The 20,524-nt window shown below is 43.4% G+C and overlaps 1 protein-coding gene across 3 annotated transcripts in view; it reads right to left on the bottom strand.

Moving 5' to 3' along the window:
- Positions 1-20,349, bottom strand: part of kcnab2a (potassium voltage-gated channel subfamily A regulatory beta subunit 2a) — a gene marked incomplete at its 5' end in the record, with an annotated part of 158,047 nt that extends 137,698 nt beyond the window's left edge. For 2 of the 3 annotated variants that reach the window (XM_080727821.1, XM_080727819.1), the window contains 2 exons: positions 7,224-7,269; positions 20,296-20,311. Of the gene's footprint in view, positions 1-7,223; positions 7,270-20,295 lie in introns of all 3 variants that reach the window. The other variant, XM_080727820.1, reaches the window with a different exon arrangement.
- Positions 20,350-20,524: the final 175 nt, after the last annotated feature.

Raw genomic sequence — 20,524 nt, forward strand, 5'->3', positions numbered from 1 at the left:
GAGTCCTCATTCCGTTAACTTCCCCACTCCCCGTCTTTACAAAAAGAACCCAGTGAGAAGTGAGCTAATGAGTTAATTTGAGTGAGTCCCTCAAAACTTGGCCAATGTGACCCTGGTCATACATACAAACAAACACCAAGACACGGGACAAACAGACAAAGCCAGATGTAGGAGTTAGCGCCGCTCCAAAAAAAAGTCAGTACTGTCAAATTCATGTCACATTTAAACATTTTCTTGTAGTTTCAGGAGAGATCCCTTGAACTGATCACCAGTAAAGGTGTCTCCACACCAAACAGCCTACAGAAGACTCCTTCTGACTGTACACAGACTGCAAAGAACTGCAAAAAACTAAGCACTTATTTATTTTTATTTTTTTCTAGCCGACGCCGACTGTAGTTACTGTATGGCAGTGGTGCCAGGTCTGCTCATTATAAGCAACGTTGATCCTGTTTTCCTGTAATGTTGCTAGTTGTGGGTTGCTTTTGTTTGGGCTTGTTTCTGAAGTGTAGTTGCTTATTTGGCCTTGCTTTCAACATTCTTTTAGAAAATAACTAATGTAATAGAGCTCAATAGGTGAAACTGGTCGCTGCTTTTGGGCTTATTTTCATAGACCTGGTCGCTTATTTCACTCACATAATCTGGCAACCGGAGGCACTCTGCGTTCTCCGTGCAGAGGAAAAAAAACAACAACACCGGCAGCTGCAGCACTATTACTACTTACTAGCCTACTACTAGCTCTGCTTTGGATCAGATTGGATAGGAATTGAGAAGCGACGGGAAAATGTCTTTGTTTCTGCAGCTGCAGCAAAGTCGCCTCAATCCTACCGACCAATTGCAAAAGACTGAGCAGGTTTGGTTTTCGATCGACGGGTTCCGACAGCCCTATCGACGGCAAGCGCCTCTTGCCGACAAGTTGCCGATGGCTCCTTGGTTGGCAGCAGAGGCTTTCCACCGCCGATTCGTGGCCGAATCGGTGCAGTTAAAACCTTGCTTTAGACAAAGCTGTGTTGTGGGGAGAAACCCCACACCATCTCTCACTGAGATCAACTACTACATGTCCATCGCCATGCAGAGGGTCGTTCTGTAGTCCCTCATCTGAGGTCTACAAAAAGACCTAATAATAGTGCATCATGTTTCTGCTGAGGAGGCTGGCTGGAGGCTTTAACTTTTAATGTTAGACAGGTCATTTTAACAGCAGTAATACTAGTCGAATAAGTGCTCACATTCAACAACATTGCATCCTGGTACAGTAGAACCTCCTCACAGAGAAAAGCAAGAAAAGCTCTCAAGAATCAAGCATTCAACCACTGGCACCACTCAGACCTTCACAGTCACATGAAGTAAAAAAAAGAAAAGAAAGGCAGCCGACCCGCTTCACCACTCCTAACAGTTACTCCCATTAGGCTGCACTCAGAGCACCTCTGGTCAAAAAGAAAAGGTCCTATTATTATCTCTGCCAGGCTAACGGCCCGGGACGTAGGTTATGTTTTTGCCGTGTGCAGGGGTTGACACATAAGCCTCTATCAGAGTCCAGGGTGAAGAGCTCAGCTATTCACTTCACCGCGGTGTAGTTTTCTAGCTATCACCTAAAAATACATAACAAAGCCTAGTTGATAGCTAGGAAACTACAACGCGGTGAAGTGAATAGCTCTTCACCCTGGACTCTGATAGAGGCTTAACGGTTGCCCGACTGCCCCTGGCAAGTAAATAAAATGTTCGGTCGTGTGGATCCCGTCTTCATTAAATATTACAGGCTATTTATGAAGAACAATGCTACCTTTTTACTAACTAGTAGTTGCACTGAGACTCATTCTGATTTCTCAAAGTGACTGTCACCACTAGGGAGTTATGGATTGGATTTAACTTTGTTTTTCTACAAGCGCAAATTTTACCTAGCATTTTATAATGGAAAATGTACCTTTCGGGCAAGTGGGCATGACCGGCTTTTGTGCAAGTAGAACATGACCTGCACTTGCCAGTCGGGCAAGTGCCTCTGAGACTTTAGTGTCAACTAGAGGTCTTCACGGGTCCAATTTGAACTACCCGAACCCAAAAGGACCCGGGGGAAATGGACCCGGACCCATATGGCCCCGTCTATCATTTGGAATTTGAGAACCGTTACCCGATCAGCCCCGAGACGTGATGGATCCGATCCGAACGGCCCCGCCTGTTATTAGAAAAATTGGATCCGATACCCGAGCAGAACGAGAGATCCGAGACCCGAACCTGTCGCCCCGAAATGAAAGAATGCCAACGTTATTATATTAAGAGTTGTATCAGACATATTTCTTACCTAACGTCGCCACGGTGCTGCTGTTGCTGTCAGCGGCGCTGTGCCTCTCGCCAAAAGATGATCTTTTCCCAGACCAGTAAGTCAATGCGGACAGTTTGTAAATACAAATAAATCCATGTTTTTATTCCTTCTTCTTTGGCTAGCCAATGCTAATGCTATCGTTTTCTGTCGCATGTGTTGTTCATTATATCTTTCTGCTTTGAGTGTCCATTTTGCTCTGCAGAGCATGACAACACGCAATGACAACTCCATTGTAAACCGTTAACCAAAACGTTACGTTAATATCTTTGATAATAATAACAATCCAACTGATACAGTCAGTGTTGTTGTGACTGAGTGAGTTATACTTCTCAGTTCTCACAACCAATGCAACAGATTACATGCTGCATCTTTAGTGCCATCGTGTGGCGTTATCTATTTGGTGCAGTTGTTGCGTTCGCTTTCACTTCAATCTCGGCCTGTCTCGGCTCCACTCGGGTAACAGGAGATACCCGGGGAACCGGGGCAGACGGCCCCGGCCCCGGCCCGCCCCGCGGTAAAAGCTCGAAAACGGCCCCGTTACCCGGCTCGGGGCGGTTCGGATCGCGGGTAATTTCGGATCTCGGGCAGTTCCGAAGACCTCTAGTGTCAACCCGTGTTTGTGTGTGTGTGTGTGTGTGTGTGTGTGTGTGTGTGTGTGTGTGTGTGTGCGCGCGTGTTCGTGCGTGCATGCACAGAGCTGACCTTGGTGCTCGCTACCAGTAAGTAGGCCAAGGAATACACTCAAACAAAATGTTCTATGCAGCCTCATGGTGGCGCTATACCAAGTTATAAGCCAACCTTACGCTTATTCACATTATTCCTGCCCTGCCCCTGGCTTCCTGTTCATATCCTGAAAGAGGCCAATGAACTCTCGGAAGGAAAAGTCACTAACGTCATTTTCTCGACTGCACAATTCCAGTCTGCAGATTCTCGTCAAACTCGGTGGCAAACTAACACCGGAAGTTCAGTGAATAACATTGGAGTCTAGGAGAGCCGGCTGGACACAAACACAAGTAAACACAAGTCTATTTCTGAACGATAGAGACCTCTATAAAATAATCTGCTCAGTCATGTCACACATTGTTTTCTGCTGTGTTGCCTTTCGGTGTGTACACTGTATACTTTTATAAAGAGCAAAAAGTAGTTTTCTGAACTAGCTAGTATCACAAGACTGTCTACTATGTCATGTCTGGATACCTCTGAGACAGAAACGACCCCTGCCCCTGTTTAGATCCCTCAATAAAATGATGTACTGTCTGTGCACATCAAAAAGCAAGTGATTGTAAAAATACCTGTGATATGTATTCTTTTATATTCCTGAAGCGATTATATGACAAAGGTCTCAGTCGTTCATAAATAGTGTTTGTTCATGAGCTGATCCAGCTGGCTCCATTCATTGCCATGTATTCATCGAACTTCCAGTGCGAGTTTTGCCACCAAAAGTGTCATGGTGCATCTTTTCCTTGTGTCTTGTTCCTAGAAAGATAATCCACAAATAATTCACATAATTGTAGATCGGCTATAAACATACAGTAATTCACAAAATGCAAAAGTACAACCTGCTTAAGTAACATAAAGTAGACAGTCAACTTCAAACTAAACTTAAATATCAGCACAAACAAACAGGACAGCAGCCTACTCACAATAAAAGACGCACACAGAGGTCTGTAGAAAAAGAAAGAAGCAGCAGGCTTTGACCTGCTTTATACAGACTGCTTGATTGTGTCATCATGGGTTGCAGCTGACTAGCTAGTTGACCACACCCTGGTCAGGTTGGCCTGACCTTGCCAACCACAGATATAAAGAGCTAGATGCCTCGTTCGCCTCTGCAGTTAATTGGAGCGATGTGCAAAAGTTCTAGTCCGGACTTCCTGGAAAAACTAAGGGAACGTTGTCAGTCAAAGTGACTACTGGCCAATCACAGAGTGTCTTTTCCAGGACTTATCCAAGGACTACAATTCAATTCAACAGAGCCAGTTCCGATGTTGCGCTGCTCAGCTGTTCTTACAGGCTGCATACGTAAAGAACAGCCCCCACCTGCCTCTGATTGGCTTACCGACTTCCGTATGTGTGATGCACGCGGAAGCAATGAACACGGAAGCGATGAAGATTCCCTTAGTTGCTCAATGCATACGCCCCCTAGCCGAAGGAGACGTCTACCTTTCTATGTCTATGTTGCCAACCACCGGGAGCGGTAAAGCTTCCAACCTGCACCTACTACACTTACTACAAAACAGACACCATTTGAATGACATTGTGGGGGCCCTAAACAACAGAGCCAGAAGCAAGTTTGGTATTCCAGATAGGGTTCCATTGTGTTTGATATTCCATAGTACTGTCCGTGTGTGAAGAATGCAAAACAATGGTGGTGGCGCTAAATGGGACAGATCCATGTTGATGACATGACTCTTGACATACTGTGTACCGCTTTGTGTGATTTTAGGGCAACATCTGTAGGAGCAGTGGCCAAAAATGTGTCTAGCAAGAATCGGCCTCATGGTGGCGCTAGAAGAGGGCCATGTGAGAAATGGGGTGTTGTGGTTTGGCAGCCAAGGAGTGTATGTGCAAAGTTTGGCATGGATTGGGACAACGGTGGCGGAGATATGAGTAGGGGAAAAGTGTGATGTGTGACGTGACAAAGGGACTGACAGCCGGTGGAGGTTTAGATAGTATAAGTAACTGCGACCTAACGGTCGCAATAAAATCTAATAATAATAATGTGGATCTCTAACAGTAATAAGTATAATAGTGTAATATTGCAATACGTGTAATAGTGTAATAAGTGTCGCAGTTTACTATCAGAACTGTCACAGCTTGTCCGTAGGCTTACGTCCAGAAGGGTAACGCCCGACACTGTGGTTCACCTGACACATCACTGTGACATCACAGGTGACATCACAGTGATGTCAGGGATCTCCATATATGGGTTAAACAGGTGACATCACAGTGATGTCAGATACTCAGAGCAGGGATCTCCATATATGGTCATAAAAGGAATTCTGTTACGGATCTCCATATATGGGCATAAAAGGGATTGTATCCCAGATGATGCCCCGTTAGGAGAACCACGTCTTACTGGTAGTGAAATAAGTGTAATAGTGTAATAGTCTGTGTGTGTGTGTGTGTGTGTGTGTGTGTGTGTGTGTGTGTGTGTGTGTGTGTGTGTGCGTGCGTTACCAGATTAACTGCCTAATTTTAAAAAGTCTGTTGTTTCCGTGTGCCCTGCCCCTGACGGTCGCTTCTCGCCCTTAGGGTGTCTTACTTGTTACACTGTTAGACAGCAGCACTGTGAGACACTATTACTGTAGCTCTTGAAGTATTCAAACAAAGTCATACATATAGACTATGTCACTGTTACCTCTGTAAGTTCATACACACACATGCTGTTGACACATGCTATTCCAGGATACACGACTACTCTACAGGCATGTGTGAGGGGAGGCCAACTTAAGGCTTTCTACAGTATGGGAATAACAGTAATTGGCTCACTAACAGAGATCTGCCTTTCTCCTCACTGCCGCTTGTTTCAGAGCATGATTCAACAACAGCTTACTTACTGCACCAAACCAAACCAAACCTCTGCAGCCCGTCTCTCCTGCTTTGGACCAGAGCCCCCAGGCAGGCTGTCACATGTACAGTACACACACACACGAATATACATGTGGCCGTGGGCATGCATGCGTACACAAGCATAAATATATTCATGTGGGCATACGTGCAGATGCGTGTCGCATACACACACACACACACACACACACACACACACACACACGGTGTGACAGCATAACACATGGGCAACTGTCACAACCTCTCAAATGCAGTACACGCAGGTCAACAACTTGGAGTTTAGTTAAAGCCTGGCTTCAGGGTGTTACTGACCTCGTCGGCAACTGCAACCATTGAGCACTGCGGCAGCATCAGGGACAGATAAGGAGAAATGGACGCAAGCCTTCTGTGTGTGTGTGTGTGTGTGTGTGTGTGTGTGTGTGTGTGTGTGTGTGTGTGTGTGTGTGTGTATGCTTTACCTCCTAGGAAACCTATTTTAAGCTACCGTATTTTCCGGACTATAAGGCGCACTTAAAAGCCTTTAATTTTCTCAAAAAACTACAGTGCGCCTTATAGTCCAGTGCGCCTTATATATGGATCATTCATTGACATTGACATTCCCTTTAGCACAGCTCCATCTGTTGGATGCATAACGCAACGGTAGCTCTATTATGTGCGCCTTATAGTCAGGTGCGCCTTATATATGAAAACAGTTTGAAAATAGACCATTCATTGACAGTGCGCCTTATAGTCAGGTGCGCCTTATAGTCCAGAAAATACTGTACCTTCTTTTTTTTAACAACTGACAGCATTGGCTAGTCCCTGGGAAGAATTCAAGAGGACCGGGGTATGCATAAAATATGACATGCAGACAGAGACTGTGAAATACATTCCAGAGTAATAAGGTATGCAAGGATAGTTCTCAATGCAGCAACGGCCAGCATACAGAGACGGCGAGTGGGAGACAACGCAGAGATCTAGACAGGCAGAAAAGCCCTATGTTCCACTAGCCTACTGTTAACCATTATGAATCCTAGCATCCCTATGCTGCTGCGAACCTTCAGCAAAAACATCAGATCTACAAGCTCAGAGAATGTACGTAAATATGCCATTTTCAGCTAAGATATTTAGTGCAGAGGGAGAAGAAAAGGGGGGCCTGGTATAGACTCCTGGGGGACTCCAAGCAGCATAGCATCTGCTGCTCCTCTGGAAAGAATGACAACACACACACATCACAATGCTCACTGACATGGGGAGGAGGAGAGAAGGAGCGAGAGCGCATGAGAGAGGGACAGAGACCGAGAGACAGTGCGAGAGGGAGACAGAGGTAGTCAAGACGTGGCTGTGATGCTCAAACACCCACCTCAAGTCTGCTGCCGAACGCCTGACGCAACGATCCCAGCTCCGAGCTGAGGATGGAAACGAGACGGAAGAGTAGTCAAATTCTGAAGAACGAACGAGGGAAGCAAACACAGAGCGGAGGAAAGGAGGAATGACACTGACCCTGCACATCTAAGATTCCCTGTCTGTGCCAGAGAGCTGTGTGTGTGTGTGTATGACATGAGACAGAGAGACGGAAAGGGACGGACAGTCGAACACAGACATGCACACGGGAGAGACTGACCCACAAGAAATGCAAACATGAAGGGGGGGGGGGGGGGTGAGGAGAGGAGAGGAAGAAAGAGAAGGAAAAATTAAGAGAAAGAGGGGGAGAGAGAATGAATATGTCAGCCAAGAGAGTCGCAGATGAGAGCAGATGCATTAAAGGCAATGCCCCGCCCCTCTCGTTCCCTCCCTCCCTACTTTCTCTCTCTAAAATGAACACACCTCCCTTTGCATTGTCAGCACTAGAGTAAGAATGCATTCATAAAAGGGAGAAGGGGTAGTCAGAGGAAAACAAGAATAATGTTGAATAAATCATATACTGTAGGCACAGCCTAGGCTTCTCTGCCTTTTCTCTCTCACCAAGGAAACACCATAGTTCTATAAAAAAACACCCAGGGCTGTTTCTCAGTATGCATATTGTCTGTACTTTAGTCCTCGCAAACTTCTGAAATGTCATGCAATGCATTTTAGCTTGTAGATCTGCACATATCCACAGTGGACGAGCTGATATTTGAACTCCTGAGGCGAACTTGCAAGTGTGAACTTCCAACAACACTAGTCTGAACTGAGCAAGTTGTGTAAGCTATTGAAGTCAGCCCAAGTTTCCGCTTATTGCCCTGATTATGGCAGACATGCTGGAGACTTTTGCTTATCTCAAATCTTCTCACACTGCAATTTATATTGGCAAAGCAGTACAAATATGACAGAAGACTCAGCCAATCAGTGAAGCCGACAATCAGGGAAGCCGGTGCCCTCATAAAAACATTGGCACATTACTAGATCTGTTATTTTCACTACTTTTGCATGAAATTGTTAATCATAAAATTGTGTCATTGATGTATTCAAAAAATAATAATTATAATAAAAATAAAAACATTTAAAAGTAATCACTAGAATAATCTCAAATAACTAGTAGTAACGGTAGTTGCAGCCCTAGTTACTCGCACACATGCTGTTTGCTTGACCACAAATGCTAAGTATGTTATTTACAGTAGACGTGTAGCATGCTGTTTAGGCATAATATGACAGGTTCAATGTTTGCACTATATTTACATGACCTTGGCTTTTACCCTGTCGTTTGTTGACTAGGGTTCGTCATGTTTTTTCTATGAGCTTGCATTTTGTAACTCTGGATAAGAGTGACTGTTAACCATGCAATCATGTTTAGCAAACATTGATTCAATTATTCAGATACAGTATGTTCAGTAGCATTTTAATGACTGAAGAAAACTTAAACAAAGATGATATCTAAAAATAGAGCCATTAACGGGAAATGCTCTATGTTTATGTACGATATCTTGCGACCGATGCTGTCAAGAATAGATAATGACGTTTATTGATGCCAGTTTGGTCCTTTTAGAGTACCGTTTCCCAAATAGTGGGTCGGGATCCATTTGTGGGTCACAGACCTATTTTTAAGGGTCACAACTTGAGTAAAAATTCCTTTTCTTTTCCTACATTTAAAAATAAATATTTCAAAAGATTTTTGGGCTTTTATGCATTTATTGATAGGACAGTAGACTGAAATGGGGAGAGAGATGGGGAGTGACACCCAGCAAAAGTCGTGATTGGGAATCGAACCAGGCAGCAACAGGGAGGCCGGGCACCCCTTTCAAAAGATTCTCATTCATTCATTCATTTTAAAAACAAAAAACAAACAAATCTAAGGAATTCCATAAATATTAAAAATATATAATTAAGAAGTAGTGAAAATATCTATCGACAAGCTCGGCACGAAGCGACGTGTGGTGTGCTTGTAGATCTGCTCTTTTCACTAGTTTGGGTATCGGGAAAAAGTCTAATCTCTCTTTGGGGTCTCGACCTGAAATGTTTTGTTTTAGAGCACAGAAGCCAGTCTCGACATTGCTCGAGTCATTAAACACGGTCAGCCAATTATTAGAAATCAAGAGAGAGAGACACCGATTGACCAATGACAAACAGACAAAGCCAGAAGATGTAAGAGCGGTTAGCGCTGCTCAAAAACCAACATATACTACACTATTCTGAAAGTAGTATAGACATAGAGGCCTATTTGGGGGCATGACTTGGCTGAAAGCATACCAAGACAAATCTGCAAATACTATGACATCATAGAGATGCTGCGATATAGATTTTTCACCTTCAATACAATATACGATATGGTTGCATCTAAATCGATACGATTTCGATATGGACCGATACGATACAGCACATATTTTAAAGCCCCTATCATAGTAGGCACCGCAGTGATAAGCTATGCACCGGGGTGTAGTCTTTTTAAGACGGTTTAAGTCATAAAACTACAACATTACGTCATTACTCGCGGTGAAGAGCTATCCACCGCGAACCCGACACACATCTCTCTGTTTTTACAATCAGACAGATCGGCCCATCACCCCGTTCACTGATTGGTCGATCTAGCCAGTCAGTCACAGTGATAGGATTTCACCGTGACTGACTATGATGGCCTCCACTTGTTTTCTCACTTTAGGTGGATAGCTTTACATCTAAAATTTGCAGTGAATAGCTCTTCACCCTGGACTCTGATAGAGGCTTAAGTCTTTCTATGATGTCTGATATCTGCAGCACACTTTTATACATTTACAATTTATTTCAGAGAATATAAAAAAATTGTATTTTTTAATAATAATAATGCTGCTGCGGTCGTTGTGCGTGATAGAATTATCGGTCATTTTAGCTGAATTACGATATGATCCAAAATACGTTTTTGGCCCATATTGCACCGATATGCGATATATATATTATATCACGGCATCACTATGACATCATAATCTTAATCAAAAAAGAAGACAACCAGATATGACATTACCAATGAATGTTGACTAAATACATACAATATTATGTCAGGACTCAAGTGTTAAATTGGCTGACTCGATAGGGTGGCAGGGGGCTGAGCAATGGAATACTGCTCTACTAACACATTCTCAACCACCACTGCATTATCAGTCTCCTTCATTGGACATTTGGCTGGCTCAACCTTTCCCCTTGCAAAATCCCCACCCAGTGTTCATTATTTATTATAGTTCGCTTGACATGAATATACAGTAGCTCCAATTCCCGCTTCATGGGAGGTCTTTAAATAAAGACCCTGTGAAACTGTACTGTACGACTAAATATAAAGCCACTGAAACATGACCAGCTTGCAAATCAAGGATAGTCTAGATTGAGACATGAGTGCCCATTGCTTTTGGCCTCATTTTGAATCATGACTCTGTGGTCCCTTGGGAATGGCTTGGAGAAGGCCATTAGACCTGCCCGCCTTGGGGATTACTAGATACAAAGAAAGCGACAGGTATTAAGCAAGAGAATTAAAGGCTCTCGGGTATTAGCTATCTATAACATCTAGTGTAACACAAAGTTTTACCTAAATCTCGCTCGGCTCCTGACATGGTAGATTTATAGCTTCAAGGTGCAGCATTGAGCATTGATATATTTACAAGTAGTAGCCGCCTGAAGGTGACTTTTCATACCAATTATGAAGGAGGCTAGGGATTCGCACTCCTTTAAGGCTTGCGGAAGGGCGTTCAACATGTTGGTGGTATAGCAGGAGAACGAATTAGAGCCTTTAGTGTTAAATCTGTGTTGAACATGATTAGTGGAGCTGCCTCTGGTAGGTCTAAAACTCCTTCAGTGATAGGCAGGTCTTCTTGAGACGTTTGTCCCAGGCTTGGCGTGCTATATGGTCAACAAGGGTAACAGTGAATGCAACGAAGAGGTTTCATTCGACGTGGTAACCGGCCGTAAAAGGTGTGATTTTTGTGCTGGGCTTTGCACCATGACTGGTGGACCGTTTCAGGCTGAAACATTTTGTCCAAATATGGAGTTTTATAGAATGGTCACATGGCTTTGAAGCAACGTTATTACACCCCATTTTTCTTTTATTTTTTTAATTGGTCCCACATAGCCAAATGTCAGTGGTATTTATACTTCATTTTAATTTATATTATTTGTTTTCTTGTTTTTTCAGTTGCTGTCGTAGTCATGGCTTTGCTGTCGTAGTCATGGCTGCCAGTTCCCACCTGATGTTGTGTGGGAGTTCTGACTGCTCCAGACCGTACTGAATAAATCCTAGCTTACATAAAGTCTTCATACTAGGACTTAAGTCTAAGACATACAGGTCATGAGATGTGTAGCATCCTCCAAAGAGGATACGATCTCCCACCATGCAACAGAACATCTTACTCATCGAACATGGGCCTTTTCCCTTGGGCTCAACGTTCTTCCAGCAGAAGGTCTCTGGACTGTCTGAATTTCCACAAGTCATTGAAGGTCTGGTACGTGCTGCCGCCACCAAATATGTACAGCTCTCCATTGTAGGTAAAGCCTGAATGACACCAGCTTCCTCCTGGAAGAAGCTGTGTGGAAGGTGTGTCCATCCAACCCTTGGTCTCTGTGTCAAACACTCTGATGGTGTTGGAGTACTGACGCACCCAGCCCCCAAATACAAACATCTTTGTCCCGATGATGGTGGCAGAGTGGCGGTATGAAGCAGGAGGTCGAGCCATTTTTCCCATGTTTAGCCATTAGCTTACTATGAGCTAGGGAGCGCTCCATTGTAGTCACTTGGACAGGGCGTTTATCGTGGGCTTGCCCAGGCCATACGGCCTGGGCATAAATATAACGATTGCATTCACCACGGCTTCGTAACTCGCGCTGGCCCGCTCTTCGCGGCCACTGGCGCCTGCGGCGCTCGGGGGAGAAGAGCAGGACCAAGGTCCGCTGGCCTTCACGCCGCTTGCAATGTCACCCTCCCCAGATGTAGACGGTATCTTCAATCAGCACAGCTGTGTGCCTCTCATGCCAGGAGGAAACCTCAATGTGACGTTCTCCTCTTCCAGGTGTCACTGGGGTCAACTTCCTCCAGAGCAAAGATACTGTGTTGAAGATGTGCACATCAATATGATCACTGTCCTCGTGACTGACTACTCGAAGTCCAAAAACGTACACCTTCTGTCCAACGGTCACCACAGATTTCTCCCCTCCCTTATTTCCTTTCAGACGAATGGTCCAGCAGAACAACTTTACAAAACAGAACCAAAAAAGATACACCAAGTTCTAACACTCCGTAAAAGATTGCAGTGCTGCTAAGTGCGCTGCCAAGTATGTGTTTGGCGGCACAAACGTCCCGCAAAGTTTGGCCAATCCACAAAGCCGATGGGTCAAGGTCGGCCAATCGAGGAAGCTCATGCCTGATCAAATTTCTGTCAGGAAGTGGGGGATCCATCTGAAGAGGCTTGACTTTACACTCTTTAGCTTGGTGTCCACATACCCACAGACAGCTATCATCACACTACTTGCGCGCTCTGCTAGCCGCTCCTACATCTGGCTTTGTGTGTAGGTCCCTAAGTCTGTATGAGCACGGAACTCCATGTATGGAGATAACTTACTGTATGTCATGGACAGGATGGCCCATACAAGGAGATATGCACAAGTGCGATTTTTTTACTTGACTTTGGGAGTGGGATTATAGCTGATTTATCGTGACATCACTTGGTTGACACAAGCATTATAGCAGACAGTACAGTACAGTACAATAAAGGCAACTGCAACCCAAGAGAGTTCACAACTCAACCAACGCTCTGTATTCTCCAATGATCTCTAACAGGATTCAAATACTAGCCCCAGACACTCTGGCCCTGGCGTATGTCCCTAAATAGCCCTGTAGCTTGTAACCCATTTTGTTTATGGACATACTACTAATTAGGTTATACGATCACAGGAGCAGTGCAGCCAGTCTAGTGATCAATACTGATACACTGTAAGTGCAATGCGGGCATTATCTCTTCCACAAATAAACATCCAGAAATCAGTCTGTAGCTGATGCTGTACATGCCAATAGCCCAAGAAGCTCAAATATTGTACAGCAACACAGTACTTAGTTGTGGCGTTAAATAATATCCAATGACAAAAGCCCATTGGCCCATTTTTACCCTCAGAATTAAATGTACTGACACTGAGGATATTACTGTGCAGATGACCAAATAACGTTTGTGGTGTTGTACTAGTTTATGTGACCTATGGTAATAATAATGGTCTGTAGATTGCAATGGGGGTATACTTGAAGTTAGCTATATGGAATAACTACATTTATTTTATTATATGACCATTATCAGGCTATTTATAATTTACCCCATTATTTTGTGAACATGTTCAGCCAATTACATGCAAGGGCACCTATAGACACAAAAAGCCAGTCTTCTTCATATCTAATCAAGAGATGCGAAGTGCACCAGTGTAATTGCATCATTAGCCAAACCAATGACTCAGTTATTGTTGTGACTTCACCCGACCGTCCTCCCACAACATCCCTCCTATCCAGAAATAGGGAAGCAGGCCTCAAGCTCTTAACCGTACAACTGCTCAAGCAGAATAATTCTAACATGTTATGTGCAACAGTGCAAAATGTTAACATTCCAGAAATAACTGAAAAACAATGGGGCATTAATGAGGATTTCTTTATTGCGACTGTCAGGTCGCAGTTACTATCAAAACCTCCACTGGCTGTCAGTCTGTCAGTCACACTTTTGCCCATCTCATATCTCTGCAACCGTTGCCCCGATCCATGCCAAATTTTGCACAAACACTCCTTGCCTGCCAAACCATAGCCCTCTTCTAGCGCCACCATGAGGCCAAATCATGCAAAACACATATTTGGACACTGCCCCTAAAAATCACGTAAATCGGTACACACTTGCTCTACACTCATGTCATCAACAACATGGATCTCTCCCATATAGCACCACCATTAGGCAGATTTTTTTAAACACTTTTTTGGACACTGCTCCTACACATTTTGCTCTAAAATCATGCTGCGACCTGACGGTCGCTTATCTCCCAAATAGGGAGTCTTACTGGTTTTAGTTTGGTTTGGAGATAACTGGCAGTCCTGTCAGGCTCGTTTGATTTTTAGCTTTGTGGAATTTCTGTTTAGGGAGAGCAGCTAGGACGACGGTCCTGTATAATAATAATAATTGCGACCGTCAGGTGTTACTACCAAAACTTCCACCGGCTGTCTGTCAGTCAGTTAGTCTGTCCGTCACGTCACACTTTTCCACAACTCATATCTCTGCCACCATTGCCCCAATCCATGCCAAACTTTGCACACACACACTCCTTGCCAGCCAATCCACAACCTCCACCCCTCCAGGGACCCCCGGAGCTCCAGGGACCCCCAGGGACACCCTTCTGCAGCTGCCAAAAAGTGCAAAAATGACCAAATGACCACCCAAACGGGGCTGTTCACAGGGAATTCCTGGGGACCACTGACTCCTGGTGCACCAGAATGGATGCAAAAGTGGTCGCACCCCCCCCCCCCCCTAGTGGAGGGCCCCCGCCACTGCAGCACACATAAAATGCCAACTCTGGCTAGGAGCAACCGGGAGAGCCGGGGCCGGTACCCACGCGTCCGCCTCGGCGGCGCCAAGAGAGCCGTCAACACGAATCTGCCCCTAATATCACGCAAATCGGTACACAGTATGTCTACACTCATGTCATCAACATGGATCTGTCCCATATAGCGCCACCATCTGGCCGATTTTTTCAAACACATTTTTGGACACTGCTCCTACACATTTTACCCTAAAATCACGCTGTGACCTGACGATCGCTTATCTCCCGATTAGGGAGTCTTACTGGTATTCAAATCTCATGAGGTAGGACAAAGAAATGTAATTATTTTTCCACCAACATAAACACAATTAGATTTAAATAGTATTCCTATCAAATTAGCCTCTGCATTATAGTGCACCACACATGCGTATAGGCCAGAGGTCTTCAACAGGGGGTCCGGGACCCCTAGGGGGTCTTCAGAGTTACTACAGGGGGTCCTCCAAATCTTTGTGTGATAGAAACGTTTTTTTCTCCTTTTTTATATTAACCACTTGAACCCTATAGCGTCCATATCCTGAGAACTTTAGCTATAAATAGCAGATCTACAAGCTCACAGCGCAGATCGGCTATTTTTGGCAAAGGGCTTTTTTGTAGATGGGAAAAATAGTGAAGGGTCAAGTTTATTAAGTATCGACGGTTCAAGAATCCAAAATTAGTCCGTAGGATTGAGACGAAAATCGTTCACTTTTTCATACAAGCGTGAAATTTGGTACACTTGTACAGTTTGGGGCCCTGAACATTTTCAGATATGGAGCCATCGCTAAAACGCCCCCTGGTGGCCATGGCAGCCATTTTACTTTCCGCCATTAACAATTGATGTATTTTGCATCATAACTCCTGAACCAAGCATGATAATACAGAATAGATGATGTCTACACCTATGTTTTGATGGTCAAGGATTACAATAATACCATGTACAACATCATAAACTGTTCAGAAGAATAGTTAATGGCCAATTTGGTGATGTTGTGTGGTAGTCCAATGGTTTTGTCCGAATATTTGACAGAATTCTTTTCACCTTTTCATAAAAGTATGAAACTTGGTACACTTGTACACTTTGGGGCCCAGAACATTTTCAGATATGGAGCCATCGCAAAAACGCCCCCTGGTGGCCATGGCAGCCATTTTACTTTCCGCCATTAACAATTAATGTATTTTACCTCATAACTCCTGAACCAAACATGATAATACAGAATAGGTGATGTCTACACCTATGTTTTGATGGTCAAGGATTACATTGATATCATGTACATAATCATAAACTGTTCAGGTGAATAGTTAATGGTCAATTTGGTGATGTTGTGAGGTAGTCTGCTGGTTTTGTATGAACATTGTTCACGTTTTCATAAAAGTATGAAACTTGGTACACTTGTACATTGGGACCCTGAACAATGTCAGATATGGAGCCATCACAAAAAACACCCCCTAGTGGCCATTTTAATATCCGCCATTACCAGATAATGTATTTTGCGTCTTATCTTCTGACCCATGCTTGATAATACAGAATATGTGATGTGTACAACATTATAAACTGTCCAGCTGAATAGTTAATGATGAATTCAGTGATGTGAGAAGGAAATCACAACATTTTGCGTTTGTTGCATACATTTGGTTTCATTGTCTTGTTCAAATGTATTTCTTAAGCACATATATTTCATGTTTTTGCTAGTATTGTTTTCATGTTTCATGCATTTTTTGACTGATTGATTGATTGGTTGATTGATTGATGACGATGAATCTATTCTTCAATCTTCACTGTCTCCTTCACAACCTCCTCCACATCATTGGCACAATGCTGTGCACTATTAGGAGGCTTGTTTGCATTTGTAATGCCCCTGGCAGCCTTTCTTGCAGCCACAACTTAAGAGCTGAAGGAGAGATTGGCTTGCCTATTAAAGAATTTGACCACAATGGTTTCCAATCAAGTGGGTTTGTCCAAACCCAGTCTGTTGGAGATGGCATATCTGGTGCCACCTCAAATGCTTGTCCCCAACAGTGTCCCTCTTACACTGCTCTTTTGAGGTGCTGCACCAATGCATCCTAATTTGGGGAGTATTTTCTCCATCCCTCTTCCTATTTTAGTGAATAACTCAAGACGAGCTTGCTGGGTGGCATTTGGGACTGTAAAAAACTACAGACATGGGATTGCTTGGGTCCACTCCTGACAAATGCAACATGGCTCTGTCAAAGGCTCCAAAACTAATTCCAGATCATTTCATTTCCATGCACCTCAAAGGTGCAGTGTACCAAGGAGAACACTGTTGGGGACAAGCATTTGAGGTGGCATCAGCTATGAAATCTCCAAAGACTGGGGTTGGACGAACCCACGTGATTGGAGACCATTGTGGTCAATTCTTCCACAGGCAAGCCTATCCCTCCTTGAGCTCTTGAGTTGTGGCTGCAAGAAAGGCTGCCAGGCAAAAAATGCAAAGGTAGTGTACAGAATTGTGTCAATGTGGAGGAGGCTGTGAAGGAGGCAGTGAAGATGGAAGAAGAAATTCATTGTCATCAACAACGTAATCTCTCAAGAACAGACTTACCAAACAGCAAGGGCTCTGTTTTTCACGTTTCTTTGACAATGGTTAGCATGATTGTCAACGACAACAACTATCAATCAATCAATCAGTCAAACAAAAAAACATGCATGAATGAAACATGCAATCAATACTAGCGAAAAACATGGTATATAATGATGTGCTTCAGAAATCTATTTGAACAAGACAATGAAACCTTTATGTTATAACAAAAAAAAACTATTTCTGAAATAGAATCTTTGAAATAAACCTTTGTCTGTGATACATTATTTAATATTGAATATTGCTCTGCTCTCACTGTATTATCAGGGGCAAGGGTTTACATTTCTAAAACTCAACATGTATACAACAGACGCAAATCACTGAATTGACTATTAACTATTCAGCTGGACAGTTTATGATGTTGTACACATTATCAATGGTATCCTTGACCATCAAAACATAGGTGTAGACATCACATATTCTGTATTATCATGTATGGTTCAAGAGATAAGATGCAAAATACATTATCTGGTAATGGTGGCAATTAAAATGGCTGCCATGGCCACCAGGTTTTTTTTTGCAATGGCTCCATATCTGACAATGTTCAGGGTCCCAAACTGTATACCAAGTTTCATACTTTTATGAAAAAGTCAAAAATTGTCTGACAAAACCAGCGGACTACCTCACAACATCACTGAATTGACCATTAACTATTCACCTGAAGAGGTTGTGATGTTGTTAATGATACCAATGAAATCCTTGACCATCAAAACATAGGTGTAGACATCACCTATTCTGTATTATCATGTTTGGTTCAGGAGTTATGATGTAAAATACATTAATTGTTAATGGCGGAAAGTAAAATGGCTGCCATGGCCACCAGGGGGCGTTTTTGCGATGGCTCCATATCTGAAAATGTTCAATGCCCCAAAGTGTACAAGTGTACCAAGTTTCATACTTTTATGAAAAGGTGAAAAGAATTCGGAGAAAACCATTGGACTACCACACAACATCACCAAATTGGCCATTAACTGTTCTTTTGAACAGTTTATGATGTTGTACATGGTATTATTGTAATCCTTGACCATCAAAACATAGGTGTAGACATCATCTATTCTGTATTATCATGTTTGGTTCAGGAGTTATGATGTAAAATACATTAACGGGTAATGGTGGAAAGTAAAATGGCCGCCATGGCCACCAGGGGGCGTTTTTGCGATGGCTCCATATCTGAAATTGTTCAGGGCCCCAAACTGTACAAGTGTACCAATTTTCACGCTTGTATGAAAAAGTGAACGATTCACCCAAAATCTGGTCTCAATCCTCCGTACTAAATAGACTGATGATTGTGCTGTCATTGTGCTGTCAAAAGATCAAACTATATGGAATCTATTAACAGGTTGTGGTGGTCCTTGCTTCATCTCTCCCTCAACTAATGGGTCCTTGGCCTGAAAACGTTGAAGACCCCTGATATAGGCCTATTATTATTACAGTATTAGGTGCAAAATATCATGACCTTGATGTGAGTCACAAAACTGTGACAGACTAGTGAGTCAGAGAGCTTGTTTGGTTGCTGCTTATTATGTGGTCCATTCACAGTTATAGTTGCCCTCTTTTTTGTGAAACCCCCCTTGACTGCTCTGGTTAGGCAAGACATGAATGACAAAAGAAACATTAGCTTTGCCCTGCAAAAGAAATTGCAGTTTTCAGCGGCAACAGTTTTTAGCTGTACAGTTCCTGTCATTTCAGTAATTCTACTCTGAAAGAGATGATCCCAACACTTGCCATACCATCACTCATGTTGTCATCTTCCAGGATTAAGTAGCCTGCCCTACACACAACACATGCCAATCAATCATCAATCACAAGTTACCGAAACATACCTAGGAATCATCATCATGCAGACTGTCATTTAGGTCAGTGCCATATGGTGCACAAACCTTTTAGCATGTGACCCAAAAGAGAAATTAGAGGTTTACCCCAGGACCCAAACTAGTGAAAACAGCAGATCTACAAGATCACAGCACGTACGTTGCTTGGCGCCGCATTGTGAGCTATAGATCGGTTATTTTCACTACTTCTTAATTTCTTTTCTCCAATTTATGATTTTTGTTAGATTTTTATTTTACCGGTATTAAATCATGAAATTACTGCCTTTTCTGAAAATGTTTTGATATAATAAAAATTAAAATGTAGGAAAAGAAGGGACCCTTAAAATGGGTCCGCGACGCAAAAATGGGTCCCGACCAGGGATTTAGGTGGTTGCTACAGTACTACTGCATCATTTTGATATCCATACAGGTTAATACGCAGTATAAAACAGTGCCTGCTCTGTGTAGTTCAACAGTGTGTGTCGCTTGCCGAAAGGAACAGAACTCAGTCTCAGAGCCAACACCACGTCGCATTAATAGCATGCATTCCTGCTCTTTCCCGCAGCGGTTCATGCCACCCATCCATCCATGCATGCACCTTTGAATGACGAGGAGGTAACGTTGATATTATGACGATAGCTAGCAGCTGATGATACATTCATGATTCATTGTATCAGTGATGACACTGGGAGATTGTTGCCAAATTCTGCCCGTCCATATACAATATGCCACCATGGCAGCTAACTTACAGCATGCAGCTAAACAAAGCATACGTTGGCCATGAAACCAGTGCCCATACAGCGTTATTATTAGCCGACACATGCATGCTAGTGCCTACATATTCCCTTTCTACATGTCTGCTATAAAAAGCTCACAGACACCTTTATTAAAAGGAGGAAACTAAACCAAGATTTGCAGGTTTTATAATATTAAATAAGGGTCTCGAGCATGTCTTGTGGGGTCTAGAAACGTTGTCGAAAAATGTGTCAACGCACGGACATGTAGTGTACACAGGAGGACGTGTTGACAGCCAGTCCAAATACTGTACACTTACCCTCTCTTCTGCTAAATCTGTCCTCTTCCTTGACGTGAAGCAACTGCAAGCCTGAAGCCTTCTGTTCTGCCGTCTCTCTGCTGCTTAGACATGGAGACCACGCGCTACTGCGGAGCCCTGCCCTGTTGGCTGCGGAGTTGCTGTGATTGGCTGCTGCTGTTTCACTGCAACCTCCCACGGACTGTAATTGGTCGGACGAACTGCCAGTCTATTCGCGTTCAGCGTTTCC

The sequence above is a fragment of the Nannobrachium achirus genome (assembly GCF_963921795.1).
Source record: "Nannobrachium achirus genome assembly, chromosome: 6".
In the NCBI taxonomy this organism is placed as follows: Eukaryota; Metazoa; Chordata; class Actinopteri; order Myctophiformes; family Myctophidae; genus Nannobrachium; species Nannobrachium achirus.